Here is a 22,844-nt window from a genome sequence, read left to right as displayed (position 1 = left end):
TGCTTCTCCTGTCGCTTGTCTACTGAGCTTCCCAGCAGGATGCTCACAGGGTTTCTTGCCTCCCTCTGTATCTTGCAGGGTCTGATACTCCCTCAGAGGGAAGTCTGCCCCTGCATATTCCTCCGTCCATTTGACAGCAGCTTTGACAATGGCCAACTGATGTCGCCGCACCCAGACACGCACGCTATCTGGGAGGCACTGCACAAATTGTTTGAGGATCACCAGATCCATGATTTGCCCCACAGTTTGGGCGTTGGGCCTCAACCACCGCATCGCCCAGTCCATCAATTTCTGGGCAAAGGCCTGGGGCCACACGTTCCCCGGGCTGCCTGAAACTTTTGCAGGTATTTCTCTGTTGAAAGCTCCAGGCAGTCCAAGATGGCTGCCTTCACTGTATCATAGTGCCTAGCCTGGGGAACATATATGCCACCTGCACCTCCCCAGCAAGATATGGGGCTAACCGCAGGACCCAGGTTGTCCTGTCCCATCCTGCGCCCAGGGCCACCAGCTCAAAGGTACCCAAAAAGGCAATGGGGTCATCCACCAGGGCCATCTTACAGAGGCCCAGGTGCCATCTCCCCACATAGGACTGACGAGTTTCTGCAGGAGCTGCTGCTGCTGCCCCGTTGCCTGTTCCTTGATAAAGTCTTGCGAAGTCTGTTGTTGCTTAGCCTGCCAAGCCAGTAAAGCTTGCCACTGTAGCTGGTGGGACTGCTGAAAGACTTGCAGCGTCTTCTGCATCTCCCCATGTTGCTTTGTGAGCTACTGCAGAGTGCCCCCCCATCTCCGGGTCACCAAACTGTATCTCTGGCAAAGGATCCCAGACAAGCCCCCACATGTAACAGGGTCCACAACCCACCCCTCTTCCTGGAGCCCACTTGCTGTCCCCAGTAAGGCTCAGAGAGGCTTCAGGGTTGTGCAACACCCATGTCTTTATTTACCTACAGTTTTCCCACACCAGCATCTGTCTATTTACAGGATTATTCAACCTCTTTTACAGGCAGAGTCAGCCTTCAGCTAGGAGGCCTCCAATTAATTAATTAATTAATTAATTCATTCATTCATTCATTCATTCACTGACCGACTCCTCCCTGGCTGTCCCCTGCCTTCTAGCTCCCTCCCAGCCTTTCTATCCCTTGGCTTGTCAGGCCAGCAGGTGTTGCCAATCCTCAGGCCAGCATCAGGCCTGTTCCATCAGCCCTAAACTGTTTCCCCTGATTGGAGCTGACTGGGCAGGGGCTAATTAGGTGCTTATACACCAGTACCCTGCTACATCAATGTTTTGCAACATTTACCTTTTTCATTCCAGAGCTGATGCAGGGAGTTCTTTTACAGTTCTTGTATCCCAATTTCCCAAGAGCGTTCCTGGGATCCACACGTATTGGCTGAGTCCTGATCTTTTTTGGTTGAGAAGCATTTCACTTGTGTTCCTAAATGATTACAACCTGATGCTTCCTTTTCTGGCTTCCATGCCATCCCTGCAGGATATGTCAAGGGACAGAGCCTGACAGACAGTATCCTACATGGGAAATGTAAGTACAGAAGATTAAGAAACATAGTAGGTGATGTAAAGTTTATGTTCTGTCTCCATTAGTTTGTGGGCACTTTTATCACAAAGAAATTAAAGACATTAAAAATAGACATAAGGCTGTTTTGCTCTCTTGGGCTTCTAAGACTAGCTTCAGAGCTCATTGGAGCTCCATTAACCTGAATAGAGTTATTCCAGTGTAACTGGGTCCATAACATAAAGCTTGGTGTCATATACCAACAGCTTAAACTTTATCATCATGGTTTATATAACGGTTCATCAGGAACCCCTCGCTAAATATTGCCTTGCATCCTGGATACAGTTCAGTTTGTATTGTGAAAACTAACAGCCAGTGAGATTCCTATTCAAGAAATGGGTATATTCAGTGTGGGCCAAATTCTGAGGTCCTTACTGAGGGATGTATTGTCCTTTCTATTATTTATTTTTTGTGGTGCAGTAGCACCTAAATGGCCCATTCAAAGGAGACCCATTACGCGAGGAACCGTGCACACATAACAGAAAGATTTTCTGCCTCAAAGAGCTTACAGATTAAGTATCAGATGAGAAGCAGCTAGTACACAACAAGCAGAGGGGAGGAGCACAAGGTAGGCGTGAGACAGTCATGGAGGGCTATTGTGTTGGTGGATCTTGCCCTATTTACATCAAGAATGATTCACGGTCATCTCTGGAGCATCATCCGCCTGTACTTGTATCTATAGTGAGCTTTCCAAGGGACTGAGAATCCATCATAAGGGCAGGAAGGGGGTTAGTGTGTTGTGCACATCATCCCCCCCCAACCCCACAGGGAATCCATCTAAAGGTTCAGGTTGTATTTCATGTTCCACTAAGTAGCTCCATATCATGGAAATCCTCACCTGCCCTCCAAAAACCCTTCTTCTATATTTGTTTGCCTACATGTTACCTTTTTGGAGACCATTAATACCTTTATGACAGAGATCAGAGTTGCAATCCAAAGGCCTTATTGTATGTCTGTTGAATGACATGAGCAGAACTTTCTACTCTTTAAACTACATGGGCCTCATTCTCCACCTTGTCGCACCAGATTTATACTCCCAAATAAATTAAAAATAAACGCAGATTTATGCCAATGCAGTTTTAAGGTGGTGTAACAGAGTAGAGAAGTTCCTGTCCCGCTATTCATATGTTCCTTCAGAATGTCCAGATGCAATTAGACTGTCCTGATTCTAATGAGCAAAAATGCACACAGTATGTTATGAGGCACATGTGTATGCATGATAAATGTGCAGTTCATATATAAATTGGTTTACACAAGAGTTAAAATCACAACTGACCTTTCATGTAAATATAGGGTTACACTTATTTTCAATGCTGATGGCTCAAATTATTTATTTAAATATTATTCATATTTTCTATTCTACTTTTTATGAATCTAATGATACTTTTTGGAAATTACTGAAAAGAACTTGAGTTATGTTAGATTTCATAATCAGAAGTAATTTTTTTCTTACAAAACATTACTACAAGCAAAATGTAGTACTGCTAAAGATTAAAGCACAATAAAATGGCTTACATAAACATGAGGAAAATACATATACAAACACACGAAAGCATTAATGGCATAATATATATGCCATTATATAGGTGTGTGGGTACCATGAATGCCTTTTGTAGAGGCAGTTTATAATTATACCTACAGATGTAGAAAGATGTGATGATACCAGAAATGAATAAAGTAAAAACTGTAAATCTGCTTCCCTAATTTTCTGTACCAATTATTTCTTAAATTTACATTCCAATCAGAAAGCTATTTTCCATAATCAAGAGCATGTATTTAAAGTGATGTGGAGTTACAGTACTACCTTCTACATCCATCAATATATTGGACCTGATTCTTCTCCTGTTTACACCCTGGTAAGAAGTGCTCCACTTAAGTCAATGGCATTACACCAATGTCAGACTAGCATAAAGCCCATTATTTTAACCAAATTACAAGGCAGATTGTGATGAGGAAGATGAGCTAAAGCATCTGCCAGAAAACACATGTAAAGTAGGAGCATGGGGTTGAAATTTTCCACCTTTATTTTGGCTCCCTCTAAAAGTCACAGGCTATTCTGCGAGTCCTCCATAACAGGAGAAATGGAGAGTGAGGATCAGAGATTTTCAAACCACTGGATCAGAGGGGTCATTGGAAGACTCTGGAAATTTGGGGTGTGCCAGGAGTGCAGTATCAGGCCAGCAATTTGCAAATGTGCCCGTGGTTATGTTTTCAATAGGTAGCACTTATGAATAACTATGTGCATCATTATCTTGTGTCCAAGCAGAACAGCAGCCACAAGAGCCATGCCTGGAGGCTTGACCATTTATTAAAGGTTGCATGTGAATTCTCAATAGAGCTAGGGAAAACTGTGCTCCTAAACAGAGCTGAGGGATTTGCACATTTAAGAAAATTTAACTGACTGAAAATCACTTTCTTTTGAACAATTGATTTATATTTCCTACAAATCACATTCCTGAGGGATTAGTTGCAATTTTGCACTTATTTAGAGAATGCTTTTTCATTGTTTTAATTTTCCTTCATATTAAAGAGCAACATCTAAAAAGACAAAAACCAAAATCCATAGCCAACCATTACTATAGCTATCTATAATGCTAAAAATGTACAAATTAAGGTCCCAGTCCTGCAAAGTCTACACATACACTTAACTTTATGCACTGTGAGTAATAAATAAAATAATACCTAGGTCTTCTTTAGTACTGTTTATGTGTAGATCTCAAAGCGCTTTACAAAGGAAGACAGTATCATTCTCCCCATTTTATAAATGAGGAAACTGAGGCACAGAGAGGGAAATGTCATCCAGCAGGCCAGCAGCAAAGCCAGGAATTGAACCCAGATCCCCTGAGTGCTAGTCCCAGGGGAGCTAGCACCCATGCAATGGAAATATGGTGAGGGCAGCTCCATGTTTTCTCCCCCACAATATTTCCTCAGTACTCCGGGAGGGCATGAAATGGGGCAGCTCAGGGAAAGGGGGCACCTGGAGACAATAGCTGGAGCAGGGCTGGGTAAGGAAGCGATGACCAGGCAGAGCCGTGTCATTACAGGAAGGGGAGAGCTGTTTCCTCTCTAAGGCAGGAGCCACTGCCAGTTGTGTAAAAGCAGCCACCATGGTGGGGAGCAGGGAACTGAGCGGGCAGGTGGGGGAGCAGGGACACAATGCTGCTGCTCAAAGGTCATATTGAATACCTGCTGTTAGCATTTTACCAACTCCTGTGTGTCATCCATTCATTCACTGCACAGTGTGAGAAATAAACTCCATCCTGACCAAAAAATATAGGCTGAGAAGCCTACTGGATCCCTCAGGCTGGAAGGGATCCTGGCAGAGAGCTGGAGGAGGAGGCTGCAGCACTTCCAAAGCTTCCCACGGGATATGAAAGAATAATAGGAGAGGGTGAAAACCTCCTAGCTGTTGTGTAGAGTAGACCCAGAGATGCTGCAGGCCTAAAATACATTCCAGGGGCAACATGAGGTGGACTGCAAACTGATAGTCAGTCAAAAGTTTCACCAATACCTCAAACCTCATCAGAAGGTCACTGGGGAAAGCCACATTTTCTGTATACAAAACCAGTTGCTTGGTGAGATCATTGACCCTTATACTGCAAATGAGAGACCTAGACAATAATGGTAAATCACATTAATGCGAGTGGTTAACAGACAGCTTAACAGAGACCCTCCATCTTTGCAGGACAGGAGGGTCAAGAAAACAGCAGATTGTCCAGGCCTGTACTTCCCCTGCACAGGGAGCCACCACAGAGCAAAGCTCTGTGCTATACAGGAAATGAGCAATGTCTCCATGACTCCACGCTTATTCCCTCCTTGCAAAGCTGAATGACACCAGTCCTCTGTCTCTGGTGCTGCAGAAAAAAGGGCAGGATGTCCCCTCTCCCCTCTAAGTGCACTTAGGGAATTCAGGCTCCATGTACCTTAGCAATAGAATGAAAGAGACTTACATAACCAGAACTTATCCTTTGATACAGCCAAGTCAGCAACACTGGTCAAAATTGCAATGATGCAATGCGTCTGATGAAGTGGGTTTTAGCCACAAAAGCTTATGCCCAAATAAATTTGTTAGTCTCTAAAGTGCCACAAGGACTCCTCGTTGTTTTTGCTGATACAGACTAACATGGCTACCACTCTGAAATGAAAACATGACTAGATTATCTCTGTACCACATGATGGAGCTGTACTTTAACCATGCTGGGGGACACCTGTGTTGTATCTGGAGCCCCAAACAGGTTTCTACTTGTAGTACGGTTGGGCCCTAAGGCCCACATTTTGAAACTAGAGTGCCTAAAGGTAGGTTCCTAAAAATCATGTTTCGGTGCTAAGCATCTGAAAAGCCCATTGACTTTAGTGGGATGTCTGTACTAAGCCCCTTGGGAAATCAGGCCACTTTTATTTAGATGCCTAATAGATTTAGGAGACTAACGTTAAGCACCCAAGCTTGAAGATTTTATAAATCCTTTTCTGTGAACTTAAGAAGCACTCTGAGAATCTAACCCATCATTTTAAAATATGTCTATAAGATCAGGTTTCAGAGTAGCAACCGTGTTAGTCTGTATTTGCAAAAAGAAAAGGAGTACCTGTGGCACCTTAGAGACTAACACATTTATTTGAGCATAAGCTTTCGTGAGCTACAGCTCACTTCATCGGATGCATTTGGTGGAAAATACAGAGGGGAGATTTATATACACACACAGAGAACATGAAACAATGGATTTTATCATACACACTGTAAGGAGAGTGATCACTTAAGATGAGCCATCACCAGCAGCGGGGGGGGGGGGAAGGAGGAAAACCTTTCATGGTGACAAGCAAGGTAGGCTATTTCCAGCAGTTAACAAGAACATCTGAGGAACAGTGGGGGGTGGGATGGGGGGGGAAGAAATAACATGGGGAAATAGTTTTACTTTGTGTAATGACTCATCCATTCCCAGTCTCTATTCAAGCCTAAATTAATTGTATCCAGTTTGCAAATTAATTCCAATTCAGCAGTCTCTCGTTGGAGTCTGTTTTTGAAGTTTTTTTATTGAAGGAGAGCCACCCTCAGGTCTGTAATCGAGTGACCAGAGATATTGAAGTGTTCTCCGACTGGTTTTTGAATGTTATAATTCTTGACGTCTGATTTGTGTCCATTTATTCTTTTACGTAGAGACTGTCCAGTTTGACCAATGTATATGGCAGAGGGGCATTGCTGGCACATGATGGCATATATCACATTGGTAGATGCGCAGGTGAACGAGCCTCTGATAGTGTGGCTGATGTGATTAGGCCCTATGATGGTCCCCTGAATAGATATGTGGACAGAGTTGGCAACGGGCTTTGTTGCAAGGATAGGTTCCTGGGTTAGTGGTTCTGTTGTGTGGTGTGTGGTTGCTGGTGAGTATTTGCTTCAGACTGGGGGGCTGTCTGTAAGCAAGGACTGGCCTGTCTCCCAAGATCTGTGAGAGTGATGAGTCGTCCTTCAGGATAGGTTGTAGATCCTTGATGATGCGTTGGAGAGGTTTTAGTTGGGGGCTGAAGGTGATGGCTAGTGGCGTTCTGTTATTTTCTTTGTTGGGCCTGTCCTGTAGTAGGTGACTTCTGGGTACTCTTCTGGCTCTGTCAATCTGTTTCTTCACTTCAGCAGGTGGGTATTGTAGTTGTAAGAATGCATGATAGAGACCTTGTAGGTGTTTGTCTCTGTCTGAGGGGTTGGAGCAAATGCAGTTATATCGTAGAGCTTGGCTGTAGACAATGGATTGTGTGATATGATCTGGATGAAAGCTAGAGGCATGTAGGAAGGAATAGCGGTCAGTAGGTTTCCATATAGGGTGGTGTTTATGTGACCATCACGTATTAGCACTGTAGTGTCCAGGAAGTGGATCTCTTGTGTGGACTGGTCCAGGCTGAAGTTGATGGTGGGATGGAAATTGTTGAAATCATGGTGGAATTCCTCAAATAAATTTGTACAGACTCAGAGGGTTTGAGTCTGTAGTCCATATGCAAGCAAAACTGTTGTAGTCAAGGGTAGATTCGCCTGCATGGGACAGCCCACAGAAAAACTCACTTGGGTCATGCAGCATAAGCAACTGTATTTTGCAAAGTGGTTTGCCCTACTGCTAACTCATTCTGCATATCATGAGAGGCCTCATACAGTGTATATGACCATGATATGCCACTTCCCTGCACAGCATATAATCATTTACACCACCACACAGGGAATGCAAAGTGGGTGAACAATAGTGTAGTAATTCTGCAGAGATGATAAAGTGCTGAAATAGAAACCAAAACAACCAGGGATTTCTAAATGTCCAGTTCATAGGGTGCGGCTAGCTCATGCAGTGCTGGAGGACTGGCATCAGGACCAACCTTAAAGGTGGATGATCGGGGAGGCCACCGGGGTGCCATAATTCATGGGCACTCCATCACATTCCAGGGTGCCAAATCCCCAGTTTTGTTTATGGGTTTGCTTTTTCGCTTTGGGGGGGTGGGGAGGGAAGATGGACTGCTGAAAATGTTTTCCACCCTGTGCCACAAAACACATAAGGCTGGCCCAGACTGGAGTTCCATATAATAAATCAAGAGTGATCCACCAAACTGATATAAATAGTGATCCACACTCACCACTTTCTCCCAGAGCACTGGAAGATCCATATCTGGCAGACCAGCATGTTTTAATGGGGGAGGAGGTGGGAAATAGCTGCAAAGAGTGATGAATCCAATTGTACTAACTAGGTGGTTTGCACTTCACCGTTAATAATAACTTAAAGGAAAAAAAAATAGGGGCCATATAATAGTGCAAGTTTAAACTGGTAGTTTCATGAGACCACAAAGGACAAACCGTGACAAAAAAAACTAAGACCTAGAACAAAACATCTCACTGGTTTTGAGAACAACAACATAGCTCTGAGATCCTTTCTCCATGCAGCCTCTTAGATTTATCCCCCAAATTTCCCATAAAGCTCTAAATCAGAGGTTCTCAAACTGGGGGCTGTGCCCCTCGGAGGGGGCATGGAATGTATTCTGGGGGGCATGAGAACATTAAGGGGGGCAGAAAAGGGGGAAAAACAAAACTTATTGCGCACTTTCAGAGCTGGGCAGCTGGAGAGTGCTGCTGCTGGCCTGGAGTCCAGCTCTGAAGGTAGTGCTGTCGCCAACAGCAGCAGAGAAGTAAGGGTGGGATGGGATGGTATAGTCACCCTTAGATCTGCACTGCTGCTGGCAGCAGCACTGCCTTCAGAGCTGGGAGCCCAACCAGCAGCCGCCCCTCTCCGCTCGATCTTCAGAGCTGGGTGGTTGATGAGTGGTGGCTGCTGGCTGGGCGCCCAGGGGGGAGGCGTAAACTACTATAGACACAGAGAAGATTGAGAATGACTGCTCTAAATAATGTGGGACCTATCCACCTATCTGAGGGTTTTCTATAGCACCCACCCCTATAGTACCCAATCACTGACATGCCTACCTGAAAGCCTGCCTGTCTCCTGTGCAGAGCTGCCACAGAAGCAAACAGTTGAGATCCTCAAACTGGAACTCTTGCCCCAGCTTGTCCCTGCCCCCCAGTTTAAATGGTGCAGGGCATTCTGCTAGGGGGTGTTATTTTCCCCATGTTGGTCCAAATGATCCAAGATGTGTAAACTTTCCAGGCAAACTGTAAGATGTTTATGAAGGGTGGGCTGAAGGAAATGTGCAGCTAATATTTGTTGAATAGTATTTAACCAAATCTAATTGGGATTACAAGGGTATTTAAATATAACATCTAGCTCCTCTATAATGCTTTTCATCAGTAGATCTCAAAGCATTTTACAAAGCAGATAACTATTATTATCCCTAATTCATAGATGGGGAAGGTGAGGCACGAAGAGGTGAAGTGACTGGCCCATTGTCATTCAGCAGGTTAGTAGAAGAGCAACAACTGGAACCTACATCTCTGACTCCCAGTCCAGCTCTCTAGCTACTAGGCCACATCTCCTCCTATGAGGCAGATAAAGATTGCAAGGTAAGGAGAGGAGTTCATTGTTTTTTATATATAGGGGTTTAGAATGTTTACATCAGTTTTAATTATTGTTGAAGTCCCCAGACACTAGTGCCTGAAATAAGTTCTAATTCATTAAAGGGACTGGTTTTGTTACCATTGGTCAGGCTGAGAGCACTATTCTACATAAGTAGTCCCATTGATTTCAAGCTGCTATTCAATATAAATAAAAATGACAGATTCAGGACCTAAATAATTACATCCTTGTCAAAGCAGCGCAGTGTTATAGCCACATCAACATCCATATGATTTTGGGCTCTATTCACCACTCCTGAGTAATGGGTGGAAATGAAGGAGGCCTTGAAACCCCATTTCACACTTTGAAAGTGTACCCTTTAAAAAAAATTCCCAGTATCCTACAGTAAAAATTTAAAATCTCATCAAAAGCAGGAGAATCTCTCAGCAAGCCATACATTCCCAAAGCTAGGTTCAATCACACCACTCAGAAAAAAGGAAGTCCATTCTACTGAGAAATGGAATGGATATCTTTTCTGCACAGCATAAATTAATATTGCAGCTGCCACTTCTACAGGAAAATCAAAACCCAGTCATTCCATTTTATAAACAGAAACTTCACAGATGCACTGTGGGATATTTCATTTCTAAGTATTTTGAATTTTCAACATGAAAAATATTCCCTAGTGTTAGTTACATTATTTGTTTCATAGGGAAGGGATTAACATTCAATTGGTTTAAGAAATGTACATACACAACGAAAGCAAGCAAACATGCTTACTTCTTTTTTCATATGTCATCCTGCAGACTAGTATAGGTTTTAGAGATACTCTAAAGGCCTGTGTCAAAGTAAGACACTTCTTTATTGTCATTTCACTAGTAGTAAATCCAGAGAGGGGTAGGAGCTCAAATGTAGGGACATATTCTACTCTCATTTATACTGGGGTAAATATGGAGTTATTCCAGGTTTACAGCCTTGTAGCTGAGAGCAGAATCTGATCCTTAGTATTGATTTAGGTCCTCCTTGTAATATATTTCATGTAAAAAATAATGAGGCTGATTCTGCTTTCATTTACACTGTGTAAATCTGAAGTAACATCACTGACTTCAGTGGCGTTACTCTGGATTTACTCCTGTGTGGCTAGAGCAAAATCTGGTCCAGTGATTTTAGTTCTATGAGTCCCATCCCACCTCTGCATTTCAAAAATTATTATGTTCATGCTTTAGGTTAAAGCTTATTTTGTATCTCAACCATTTTATGCAATATTTTTAGTAGGCTGTTTTATATGGCTATCCAGCCACCATTTTTAAGTATTATCTATAACGTGTAACCTTTTTAACATTTACAATAGAATAAAATAAAAAAAACCACATCAACAAAAAATTGTCTTCACTTGGCAATGCTGTGTGAATTTTAAATTTCCCATTTCACAATGCAGTCATCGCTATAAAACTCTGAGGGCGGATTAATGCTCTTCTGGTACTTCACTCTATCAGACCATGGATTTGCAGACAACAGCTGCAGCGAATTCCCTTGACTGAGAAGAATTACAAGTATTATCACCTAGATCATTAAACTGGGTTCATAGATTGCAGAATGTCTTCAATCAATTCATCTAAGATAACTTGAAGCCAGCTGGACCCCCTCAGTGAGAACTTGACTTAATTGGCCAATAAGTGGCTGGAAAAGGTGCATGCTATTTGATAAAATTACAGGCTGAACAAGTGATTACAGTTTGGAAAACCACAGAGGGTAGTCTTCAGGTCAGCCCTTTTGAGGAGGGTAAAGTTAATGTCCACTATTAAGTGCTGCTGTGAAAAATGTTGGCCCACTTGGTGTTCAGATGTAAAGAGTATCCAGGTCATTCTTCAGCTGATGGAGTGTGTGAGATGTGCACATTTATCATTGCTTTGGCCTCATTTCTGCCTTGGTAATAGTCATACACTAACAACTCCTGGCAGTTTCATGGTTTTCTGTGTACCCTTCATTTTATTGGCATAACTAAAATATTATCTTAGCAAAGCAATCCATCTGCTAAAGAAAAACACTTTCCTTCAATTATGTCCCATGAGTCTTTTCTCAAGAAAGGTTAAAGCATAAGGAAGTTGAAAAATATACATGATTTTGTTTTTCTTCTTTACAATCTATTGCAAATAGAGAAGTTTGTTACTCTATAACTGGTAGGTATGCATATTTACCAAATGCAAAATGTTAGGAATGTGTCTAGCTTTAAGGGAAATGTTGACTTCACAGGTCCAATCACTATTTTAGTACAAATAATTATTTAAAGGAAAATTACTTTCTTCAAGTAATAGCAAAGATTTCTTAAGCAATTCTTCTGTAATTTATTTACCATAAAAACAACACTTTAGATGATTTGCAGAAAAGGGGAAAAAATGTTGAGTTTTAAAAGCAGATCAAACAGGCACCTAAAATGATCATGTAACTAATTCATGTTAGACAGCATGGAAAAATAGGGCCCAATCCTGTCAGTGCTCAGCACACAGAGCCCTTATTGATTTGAGTGAGAGTTCTACAGGCATAAGCTTTGTAGAACTCACCACTTTGTTAGAAAATATGCCAAGACAAGGTTTGCAATTATTGTTGCACCAATATATTTTATTTTTCTGTGAATCTACATTGAGGCTGCATATTTTTCATGGCTTCTATTTTCCCTTTTTAAAAAAATCCATATCTTTTGCAGATTAAAATTTCCCCCAAATTCACTTCTGATCTTTTAGCATCTGGGGATTTTTGCTGGTGTGCGAGTTGTGACAGTAAATAGTGCAAAACTTAACTGAAAGCCTTGAGAGTATTGCATAGCTGGATAGATTTACAGAAAAAACAGAGATTAATGAATTGCGGAGAGGTCATATTATATGCTTTGCCATCAAAATATGCAGAAATATTGCTGTGACAAAACAAGTTGAACATGAATAAACATCAGGTCAGAATAAAATTCTACTTGAAATTAAGATACAAAATACCTAATATTCCACATAAGAATCAGTGTTCCTCCCATAATGATTTTTAAGATGTTACAAAAATTGTATGTACATAGCCAAAGTTTCATAGCAAGAAGTTGGCTTGCAAGTGAAACGTGTACTTCAAAACCAGCAATTTGCTTGCTAGATTTATTTCCCTATAATATAAAACAGATCTATTTTCAAATAACAGTTTATATGGCCTCATGCTATCTATGTACCACGTGTACAAAAACATGAGAACAAGTTGTTTACTATGGAATAGAGGTGGCTGGGAATTTTTCAATGAAACCTTTTTTCTTGGAAAAAGCAGATTCATCAAAACAAACTCTTCACTGGAAAGAGTGGGTTAGATAAATTCCCCATTTTGAAAAAAAAAGTTTCAAAATTGTCAAAATGTCCTGTTTCAAACACTAAAGTTAAAAAATTCCATTTTCAGGTAAAAATTACTTTTCATTTCAAAATTTAAATTTGTAATTTTAAAAACAAAATCAACTAAGCTCAAAGTCAAAATAAAATGTTTAAATTGGCCCAATTCAATGTCGTCCCTCCCTACCTCCCCAGATTTTTTGTTCAAGAAAATTTTGACTTTGTCCTAATTTGTGGTGGAAAATTTTGTTGAAATCTCAAAAAATTCTCACGTGATGGGAAAACCATTTCTGCCCAGTTCTACTTCAGAGCCCCTTGTGGAATCAAGATGTATGCCAAATTTATGAACAGGCATGGTTGTTGTTTGTTGTCTTTTCTTCTCACTGAGTTTTTATGTCCTTTGACATGCTCCTACGGAAGTAAATTGCACTGTTAACATACATAGCCATAACAGCTGCTCACAACTGTAGATTCAAATGAAGTTTAAACTAAATTAAACTGACACTGCTCTCTGCATTGAAAAAAAAAAAATCATGCACTGTGGATACAATCATTTCCTATTCCTAACCTTCTAGGTGAATATTTCAGGGAGCCTGAGTTAAATGTAAAGGGATTTATTATGACCTCTTTGGAGTTATACATATAGATTTGCCTTTATAATTTTATAGGTGAAAAGACAAGTGTTTTCACTGCACAGTACACCCAAACACTATGTTCATGCACCAGCATCTAGGACAATCGTACAAAACACTTTCCATTTGATTATCTAGCCTTGCCTTGAATGCAGGCCCCTAATCTCCTTACAAGACCAATTGTTTAATTTTATTATTGTCCATACTGGCAGGAAGATTTTCTTAACACACAAGCTAGGGTCCATCCTTCTGAGCAGATTCAACACCTTTTGTAACGTGCTGTGTGTTCTCATCTCCCACTGAATTCAATGGTTGGCAAAAGGTGCTCACCTGTTCTCAGGATCAGGCCTTAAAATCATAAGTTTTAATGCTACCCATGCACCTCAAGTAACTTTTAGTAAGATAGACCCTGTGTAATACACACAGGTGAAAACTGACTGGGTTTGTAGTACTGAAGGAAGAAGTAAACTAATTGATTCTGCATGGTTTAATCATATTAGTGTCTCTAGCGCTGACACTTTGAACGTCCTAAAAGCGATTGCCAAATTGCTGGCTATTGGTGCTACTACACACTCTTGGTCAGCATGTTTCAAACACACTCAGAACTGTTAGATTGCCAAAATTTAGAAAAATAATTTTAAAGCAAAGATAAACGGAACTCTGGATGCATATTGTAGGATCGTTAAATCACCATTTACCAGCAAGACCTTCACTGCAATCAATGGTACACATGCCAGTATTGGTTCTTCGGGATTTTGAGACAGGTACTCTGGTTCATTGTAAAACCAGGGTTGTGGAGCCCAATTTGTTGGGCCTCAGTGATCCATCACTGGTAGGTTACCGTTAATTTATGGCTGCTCTAAATTGCAATAAAGCACAGGCTGCTGCTGCTCCATACTCCAGCATTGTGTGACATTAGAGCAGAACATGCAATGTTTTGAGTAGGGCTGGCCAGAAAAGAAGAATCCCCTCTTGAGAAAAATTGAGGTTTTAACATCTATTTTTGGTGCACGTTGGAATTATAGAATCAAGCTTTGTCTCTCCTGGTGAAGCTGCTTCACTTCAAATAAATAAATAATGAAATATTCACTGGGGCAGAGAAAGACTGATACTATAGTCTGTAGTTACAGCACTCACCTGGGATGTGGGAGGTCTCAGGCGCTCTTGCTCTCTCTCCCCCATGACTAAAAAAATCCATCCTGGACCTGAGAAATGTTCCCAACAAAATTTTAGTCCAAATCCAATAGGTTGCTGCAAAAAAAGTTTCAGTTTTGATGAACAGGCATTTTCTAGTTAAAAAAAAAATATTCCTAACCAGCTCTAGTTTTGAGTCAGAACTTACAAGTGAATGACAAGTCTTATGGTCCAATACTACACCAAGCATGGTATTTTAAGTACATGCCTTACTTTTTGCATGTGAGTTCAATGGGATTACACGAGTCTTCATTTGGGAACCTCTGCTTTAGGGCATCAGAGGCTTGAAATAACAAATTTGTCACTGAAGAGACAAAAGAGGTGGAACAATATGAGGTTTGTTGTTACTGATGTTGAAGAAAAATATGTTTTTGCCTTAGAGGTGTTATTCAAAAGCACTAATATACCAAAGTGAATTTGGCTAATTCCACTGAAGTAAATGGAGTAAAACCAGGGTGAATTTGGCCTTCTCTTTTTGTGTAAAGATTGACCCCCAAAGTAACCTTGCAATTCAGTATTGCAAACTCTTCCAACTTTATCATGAGTCTCGCAATATTTGATGTTTTTCTTAATGTGCCAACTCCTGACATCGTGTAACTATATGAATTTCAACTTTTTTTAATTTTCTTAAAGTAAGTTTCTTGCCTTGTGGTTGTGGAGACAAGCCTGAAAGTTTGACCTATGTGTCTCCTAAAGCTCAGAAGCTAAAAGGTTTAAAAAAAACCCAAACCACCTTCTCAGCTTTATTATTTTTTAAATCTCAGTTTTCGAGATAGGCTCATGGGGGTTATTTCTGAGCTCATGAATCTTTAATGCTTGGTGGTTGCATTACTGATTAATGTTAATAAAGTCAGGCATTCAGATTTGCAAGTATGCAACAAACAAACAAGAACATACCATGCAAAATTGTGACCCTGTATAATGTGTTTTTGAAACATGGTCCCCACTCTTTCTGAGAGAATTCAGAGGCAAATCCTCAGCCCCATCGGTGGGTGCACAGATCGTTGTCTGGTGCAGTTCTGCTGAACAAAGACATGGAGCAGAAATTTTTTTGGAGAGAAGTATATAGAAGACATGCAGTGCAGGGGCTCCCTGGGGTATGCTGCACAGGATGATTTGGGCATATGGTCAGATGATCCACCACAGTACATATCCTACAGTTCTTTCCCATGCAGATGGGCCATTGAGGCTACTCCATGAAAATTATTTCAGACAAATGACTGAAGCATAGTCCTGTAGGGTGGGTCCTGCTCTCTCACTGACTGCAGAGAATCCCAGCTCCCAGCCAGATACATGGGCTGAGTACTGGATCTAGTATTCAGTGAACACAAAGGCTCCATCACTGTTCCACAGGGAAAATTCCTGGTGACAAGACATTTTACATACATTATAGGCAAGATCCAAGTTCAACCACTTTTCTCACCTAAAAATGATGAAAAAACCCTCAATTCATGTGGAAATGTGGGATTGTGGCATAACAGTGCACAATATGTTGCACTCCATTAGCATCTTTGCTATTGTCTCTTATTTTTAATAACCATGGCATATACAAGTAAATACTACCTCCACCCTCTTTTTTGTTTGGTCTTTCAAGGCCTGGGAGGTGCTTGGAAGAGAATGCTATTTGTCCATATATGATACATAAGTCTATTGTCTATTTACTTAAAGAAGTCCATTTATCTTCCAATAAGCTTAGAATGTAAGCTGTTTCAAGGGCAGGTGCTCCTTAATGAGAGATCTGAAATCTAGCTCTTTTTTTTTTTAACAAATAGATGAATAAAGAGTTAGAAAATGGCATGAAAGCATATTATCAGTAAATTGTTTCCACTGTGTTTGTCACTGTTCTTAATGTTTTATGAATATGCTAAGAAATTTTCTCAGGCATTTTTCCTTGGGCACTCTAGTTAATTACTTATTCAGAGTGCTTCTACTCTGTTCCTTGCAAAATGTGTTGTGCATTAATTCTGATTATGTACAAAAATCCACCTGCAAGGAAAAACTCTGAATCAGTAATGCTGATAAAATGAGCAGCTCTCCTGGGGCCTTAATATGAAACAGAATACTGGACAGAATTAGAATCTTGTAGCTAAGGCTATTCATAATGTCATTAACATAAAGGCAATTAAATGAGTTTTTAACCTACAACCCTTTATTGTTATTAATGAACGTTAGAAAAACACAGGAGATAAAATTGGTAATTATCTCTGCACCAAGCTATGCAATAATGTGTTTAAATATAAAAACAAAACAAATGATTATTGTTAGTATTTTCAGTAGCAGAAACCCCAAGGAGCAGCTCAGTCACATTTAATCACATGGTACTACACCAAGAGGGTTAATTAAATGAGGGCTTTACCTTCAGCATGCTTGGTTATTCAGTTTTATATGGAATCAACAAACATAAATGTGAATGTACAAACTATTTTGAGCAGTGGTTTTCACCTTCAGGTTAACCACCTTTACAAAAACAGAGAGTGATTTCATTTCCTTCAGGACAAGTAGTTGCAGTCCTGTAATCAAGTTTTTATTGTACAGGGCTTTCAAAATCAATTCCAAGAACAACTCTATAAATCCAGGCTCAGAGCCTAAGCTTACTGTTCTATAAAAAAGAATTTAGATATCTGAAAGAGATGTACATTTTAAAATAGATGATAAATGGAGGTTTCAGCACCACAGAATAGTCCAAGAGCCTCCAGTTCCCTTTTTGTTAATGCAAACTATTGTATCTGATAGTTACAATAAAAAAAAACAATAATATATTAGGGTATATCTTCTAAAGGGAAAATACAGTTCAGCACAATACCCTATGTCTAGAAACAGATTTGAACTTATAATTAACATGCCAGAATGTTAGAATTTAAATATTTTTTCTTTCATTTTTATACACAGATTTGGGTTCAGCAATCTAGGCAGAATGTAGCTTAATGGCCAATTAATTTGTGGTTTAACTTCTGCCTTACCAGACATGCTTTCCCAAGAACAGAGCCCCTAAAGAGGTCCTGCTGCATGTCTCAATAGGGCAGACCTGCAGCTTCCATTCAGAGCCCATTCTTGTTTAGGGTTCGGGGTGGGGGTGGGGAGCAGCAGCAAGATTTTACATCATTTTTATATTTGATTTTCTTTTCTTAAACAAAAGTAGTGAAATTGTATTGCTACAAAATCACAACATACAACAAAACTACAACATACAGTACTGACTTTATTTTGCATACTGTTCATCACTATACTGTATCCCAAAATGCTTTATTTACAGAGTTAAATGACACAGTTGCAGAGATTATTAACAGCAAAGGGAGAGATGCATTCAGGAGTAGAGGAAACCAGAAAAGATAAGCTTTAAGATGAGATTTGAAATATGATGGGAAGTTCATGAGAGGTTGAGATCCATGAAGTCAGGCCCAGAAGACAGGAGTTGCAGAGAAGGCTCTCATCATCAGTTGCCAGGAAATGCTGGTATCATATAGGGAGCAGAGTAGAAAGAGAATTTCTTACAAGCTTGGAACCTGCAGAATTGCACACATGGCTTTGAAAATCTGAATCCAATTGTATATTGTGTAAAGAAGTCATTTTGCAGCCACTATGATTTTGTTCACTAGGACCTCTGTATGCTGCAGTTCCTCATGCCCTAGGCTCATGGGAAGTCCTGCCTCTGGGCAGGACCTGGGTGGGGTTACACAGGTAGGATGTGGTGTGGTGTGAGTTTCCCCATTTCTCTGCAAGTCTGTTTTGCTGTGTGCTTTCTTTCCAAGGTTTTCTATCACCAAACTTCCTTTTTCACCGGAAAGTTTTTGGTCAATAAAAACCAGTAAATGGGAGCTTTAGAAGGAGTGACTTCTCTGTCACAGTACAGAAGCAACTTCAGATGCTGAACTTTAAGCAATGGCTGAAAACAAGAGCTGGTTTATTCCCCGCGTTTTGTTTTGACTCCCTGTGTGAGCTGCTGGGGGCGATTGTGATTAGTTGCTGATAACAAGGCAGAAGAACCAACTAGGTAGAATACCTCCTACTGAGAAAACACTGTGACCAAAGGACAGGAAGAGAGCCACAAAACACAGCCCTTCAGGGTGAATTCACAGAGGGAAAGATACTGCCAAGGGATTCTGCTAACAGGATCAGAAATGGGCATTACCTGAATTATATATCAGTTGTGGTATAGAATCCTGAAGGCTACAGGTGAGGGACATGTGTGATGTTCCAGTTTCTAAGTGAACCCTAGGAGGGCTATGCATTTATAAAGTGCAATTTTATTTCCTTTTATGGTGAAGACAGCAGCAGGTCTTGGAAAGCTGCTGAAGCCAGTACTTGGAGAAGCAGATTAGATGGAACACAATGAGAGATACCAGACAGAGGCTCTGACCGTATGGGATAATTGTGAAGGAGGTTGAAGGAAAGTAGAAGAATGTGGCCATTAGGAAAAGCAAGAGTGAAGGGGTAAGAGTCTTCCATCCTAGTCACCCTTATTAAACAAACAATCTATCTGTGACAAGATGAGAAGCAACAGTATAGGAACAGACTAAAGACAGGAATTAGCCTGAGCAGGGTACAAGAAATAAGCAGTGAACAGGCACTGGAAAGAAGGTAGAAGCAAACAATCCTGCCTGATAACTTGAGCCAGGTTCCTCACTATGTAGTCATCTGTGACCCAGATAAAGAAAATAGGACATCATGCTGCCTTCCAGGTGTTAAGTCAAAGAATGTGATAATGAGGGCTAAGGATATCCTGAAAAATGTAGGAAAATTCTCACTAATTCTCCACACAGGAATAAAGGACACAACTGAAAGGAGGAGATTATAGGAACTTCAGGATAATTTCAAAAACAGGAGGAAAGAATTGAAGATGGAGGTGGTATAGTACAGGTGATAGTCTCACAGATCTTCCTGCACAAATGAGGCAAGAAGGAGGAAGCCCTGCCCCTGCTTGCCTGGGCATGGAGGGCATTCATTGCACTCTTGCTGCACAGCGGGGACAGAATTTGGAGGAACAGTACAGAGGGTGTGCACCCCCATATGCCATACAACCCGGCACTGCAGTCACTCCCTACAAGCTAATAAGCAGAAAGGGATGGAATGTTGGGTGAGCAGAAAAGGGGGCAAGGCTGGAGCAGTTCTTCTACTAGTGCACGGCTTTGTGGTGAGAATTCTTCCCGTGATATGCAGGAGATAGTCCCACTGTAGTGTACTACTGCACTGTACGCACCAGTTCTTTAGTATGTTGCTCCTTATTGTTCAGGTTCTGTTCTCTATGTTGGAAATCCATGTCAGTGTATTTGAATTCTATGGAAACTCCCCTTCTCCCCTCTTACTATCAAATTTAAAATCCACTTAAAAGATCTTGCCATTATTGAACTCTAAAAGCTTGGTGTCTCATTGGCTTGAATGGAGGGTACTTCATTCAGACCATCAATGATACTATTTGTGTGAGTAGTAAGGACTAAAGGCTCAATCCCACACCTATTGAAATGAGTGGAAGTGTTGCCATTGACTTCAGTAGGTGTAGGATCAAGCCCTAGCTGCATTAGTAAAGTTTGTTGGAAGACATCCTCTTGTCAGCAGTGTCACAAGGGGAGGTATTGGAATCCAACAGTGTGGAAAACAGCTGGAGAATCCTAACAGACAGTGTAATTAAAGCACAGCAGATTACAATTCCTCTGAAAAAGAAGAATGCAAAGAACAAGATGCAGCCAATGTGGCTTCATGGGGGACTGCTCAAAGATCTGAAAGTAAAAGATGAAAGCTGTACTGAAAATAATGAAGGGGTGGGGAGAGAACCAAACAAGAATATAAAGAATCAATTAAGGCTCACAAGGCAGCAAAAAAAGCAGAATGAATCACTGCTAGATAACAGCATTTAAAGGCATAAAAGGGGGTATTACAAATATATCAAGAAAAGGAGAAATACTAGCAAAAAAAAGGCCCATTAATGTTGGCTCAAATGGTTGAGATTAAGTTCCTTTTAAAAATAAAAATAAGAAAGAAAAACAGTTTATTTATGAAGCAATGAAGACTTTATGAAAAGGAGCTATTGATAATGAGCATAATTTTTGGAGACTGACTTATGCGACTCATACACAGTTTGGGTGACCTGCCACAGTATGTTAACAGGATTGAAAAATGGCCTTTAAAATACAGATAATTATTCCTAAAAAATAACAGAGAACTTCTAAAGGATTGGAAAAGGGAAAATATTTTACTTATTTAAAATATATAAGAATGATCTCATAGACTTACCAAGTAATAATGGACCTGTAGTAAAATAATGGACTAATAATTAACAGCCTGTAGGCAATTAGCATTATGGTTTTATAAAAATAATATTGCTAGATAAATCTGATTATTGAAACAAGCAATCTTCTTTCTAATCATCCATTACACTTGTAAGTTTATCATATCTGGATGTTTATAAGCCATTTAAAAGAGCTCAAAATCTAACTTGCAGCCCTAGCCACTTAAATTCAAATATATGAGCTGAGCCCATAAATCTTACACTTATGCAAGGGCTCAGAAGCAAGACAGCTAGGTACCAGGATGGGATGCAATTTACCAGTTGGATGGGATGAGACTGGACTGGAATCTATTGAAGGCTGTTTAGGAAAGAAAAGAAGGGATCTGGGTGTGGACTAATGCAGGGTCACTGAAGCAAAAAGGTATACTGAAGAACTAAAAAAGTGTCAGGAGAGAGCAGGGACTGACTGCAGTTCATGGATGGAAGGATATAGAGAAGAGAGCTGGGAGACAGGGACAGCTTTTGTGAAGCCAGGGCTGCAGGCAGAGGGAGGAAGATTTTATATATGCTCATAAAAGCATCTGAACAAAAGTGAACTTCCTAACCTTCCTTAAATTCTCTCAGCTTTGTTCAATATTAGCTGCATTAAAAAGAGCCATTTATTTGTAATAATGCTACCATCAGCACTCAAGTAAGCAAACTGGGAATGGTGGACAATTGATGTAATAAAAACAATTTTTTCAACCAACTCAGAAATTCCAAATACCTGAAAGGGTCTGCCCTGACAGCCACAGAGCTATCTACTGATGTAGAGGCAGATTCCATTTGCCTGTATAAGCCTGCTATGCACCTGCAAGGAGAAAAGGCCCAGGCTATTTATACACTGCATAGATGAAGAAATTAGGTGCATACTACCCAGGTTTTGTTATTGCTAGTGTGAGTAAAAATTAATACAGCTGTTTTAGTTTCTTTCAAACTTCTAGAATTCCTAGGAAGCCATTAAGCTACATGAGATGAGCTTGGCTTGGAAGCTCTGGAGAAGGAAGAGGAAGATAAGATGACCTCCAGCATTTTGTTCAGGAGAACATACCCCTTCCAGCAATCTGTGTCCATGCTGGGGAAAAGTATAGAATCATTTCTATTTTTCAGGCACTGATCAAGCAGTGTTGCAAACATCCTTCCTTTTTATGCATTCCATTAATTCTTGAGCCTGACATCTTACATGCTGGTGTTGTTAATGTTTTTATTTTTTTAAAGTATGTGACTGCATGGGTCTCCCTTTTGGTTTAAATTCACTTTGCATTTTTCTCAAACAGGGGCAGCACTGTGCCAATAAGTGGATGAACTTCGCTCATACTTGCTTTAAAGCATCATAAGGTTCAAGATCTACAAATAGACTGTCTCGTAGCCTTTGCTGACCAAACAGTGCACTACTAGTGAATTACTAATTTATGTGCACAACTATTTTAATAATTTGATTAGTCAGGACATTCATTTAAATTATGACCTCTTTTCGGCAAGGACCATCTTTCTGTGCTGTGTTTGTATAGTGCCAAATAGATCAGGATCCCATTCTATGGTGAGTCTCATCGGATACATCATATGCAAATAATAATCAATCAACAATTCTATGTATAAAACATGGTATATGGATACAGCCACCACCCTTTACTCCAACATTTGTCTATTAAAATGCTAGCCAATTGGGCATCACAAAGCTAAATGAAATTCTTTGTGGATGGGTGCAAGGTAATACATATTTGGAGGAACAATGTCAGCTACTTATACACAATGATAAGTCCTGCAGCCACTCAGGAAAAAGACCCAGTCATCACTGTGGACAGCTTCAACTAAAATCAATTCAATGTGCAGCAGTAGTCAAAAATGTGTTAAGATTATTTGTGAAA

At 40.4% G+C, this 22,844-nt stretch overlaps 2 long non-coding RNA genes across 4 annotated transcripts in view; one reads left to right on the top strand and one right to left on the bottom strand.

Annotated features, from left to right (window-relative positions):
• The first annotated feature begins 1,207 nt into the window (after window positions 1-1,207).
• LOC119860408 lies at window positions 1,208-22,844 on the top strand. Its single transcript, XR_005294529.2, has 3 exons — window positions 1,208-1,532; window positions 9,386-9,543; window positions 22,254-22,844. It is a non-coding gene; the product is annotated as an uncharacterized LOC119860408 (long non-coding RNA).
• LOC122455535 overlaps window positions 14,658-22,844 on the bottom strand; it is a 28,850-nt gene continuing 20,663 nt past the window's right edge. Inside the window, exons 2-5 of one of the 3 annotated variants that reach the window (XR_006273769.1) lie at window positions 16,101-16,137; window positions 15,612-15,733; window positions 14,928-15,018; window positions 14,658-14,771 (exon numbers count right to left, since the gene is read on the bottom strand). This is a non-coding gene — a long non-coding RNA (uncharacterized LOC122455535). The remainder of the gene's footprint in view (window positions 14,772-14,927; window positions 15,019-15,611; window positions 15,734-16,100; window positions 16,138-22,844) is intronic. The other 2 variants (XR_006273771.1, XR_006273770.1) reach the window with 2 other exon arrangements.

The sequence above is a fragment of the Dermochelys coriacea genome, chromosome 8, assembly GCF_009764565.3.
Source record: "Dermochelys coriacea isolate rDerCor1 chromosome 8, rDerCor1.pri.v4, whole genome shotgun sequence".
Taxonomy (NCBI): Eukaryota; Metazoa; Chordata; order Testudines; family Dermochelyidae; genus Dermochelys; species Dermochelys coriacea.
Note: the sequence above shows the minus strand (reverse complement) of the source record. Positions and strands in the feature narration are given on the sequence as shown.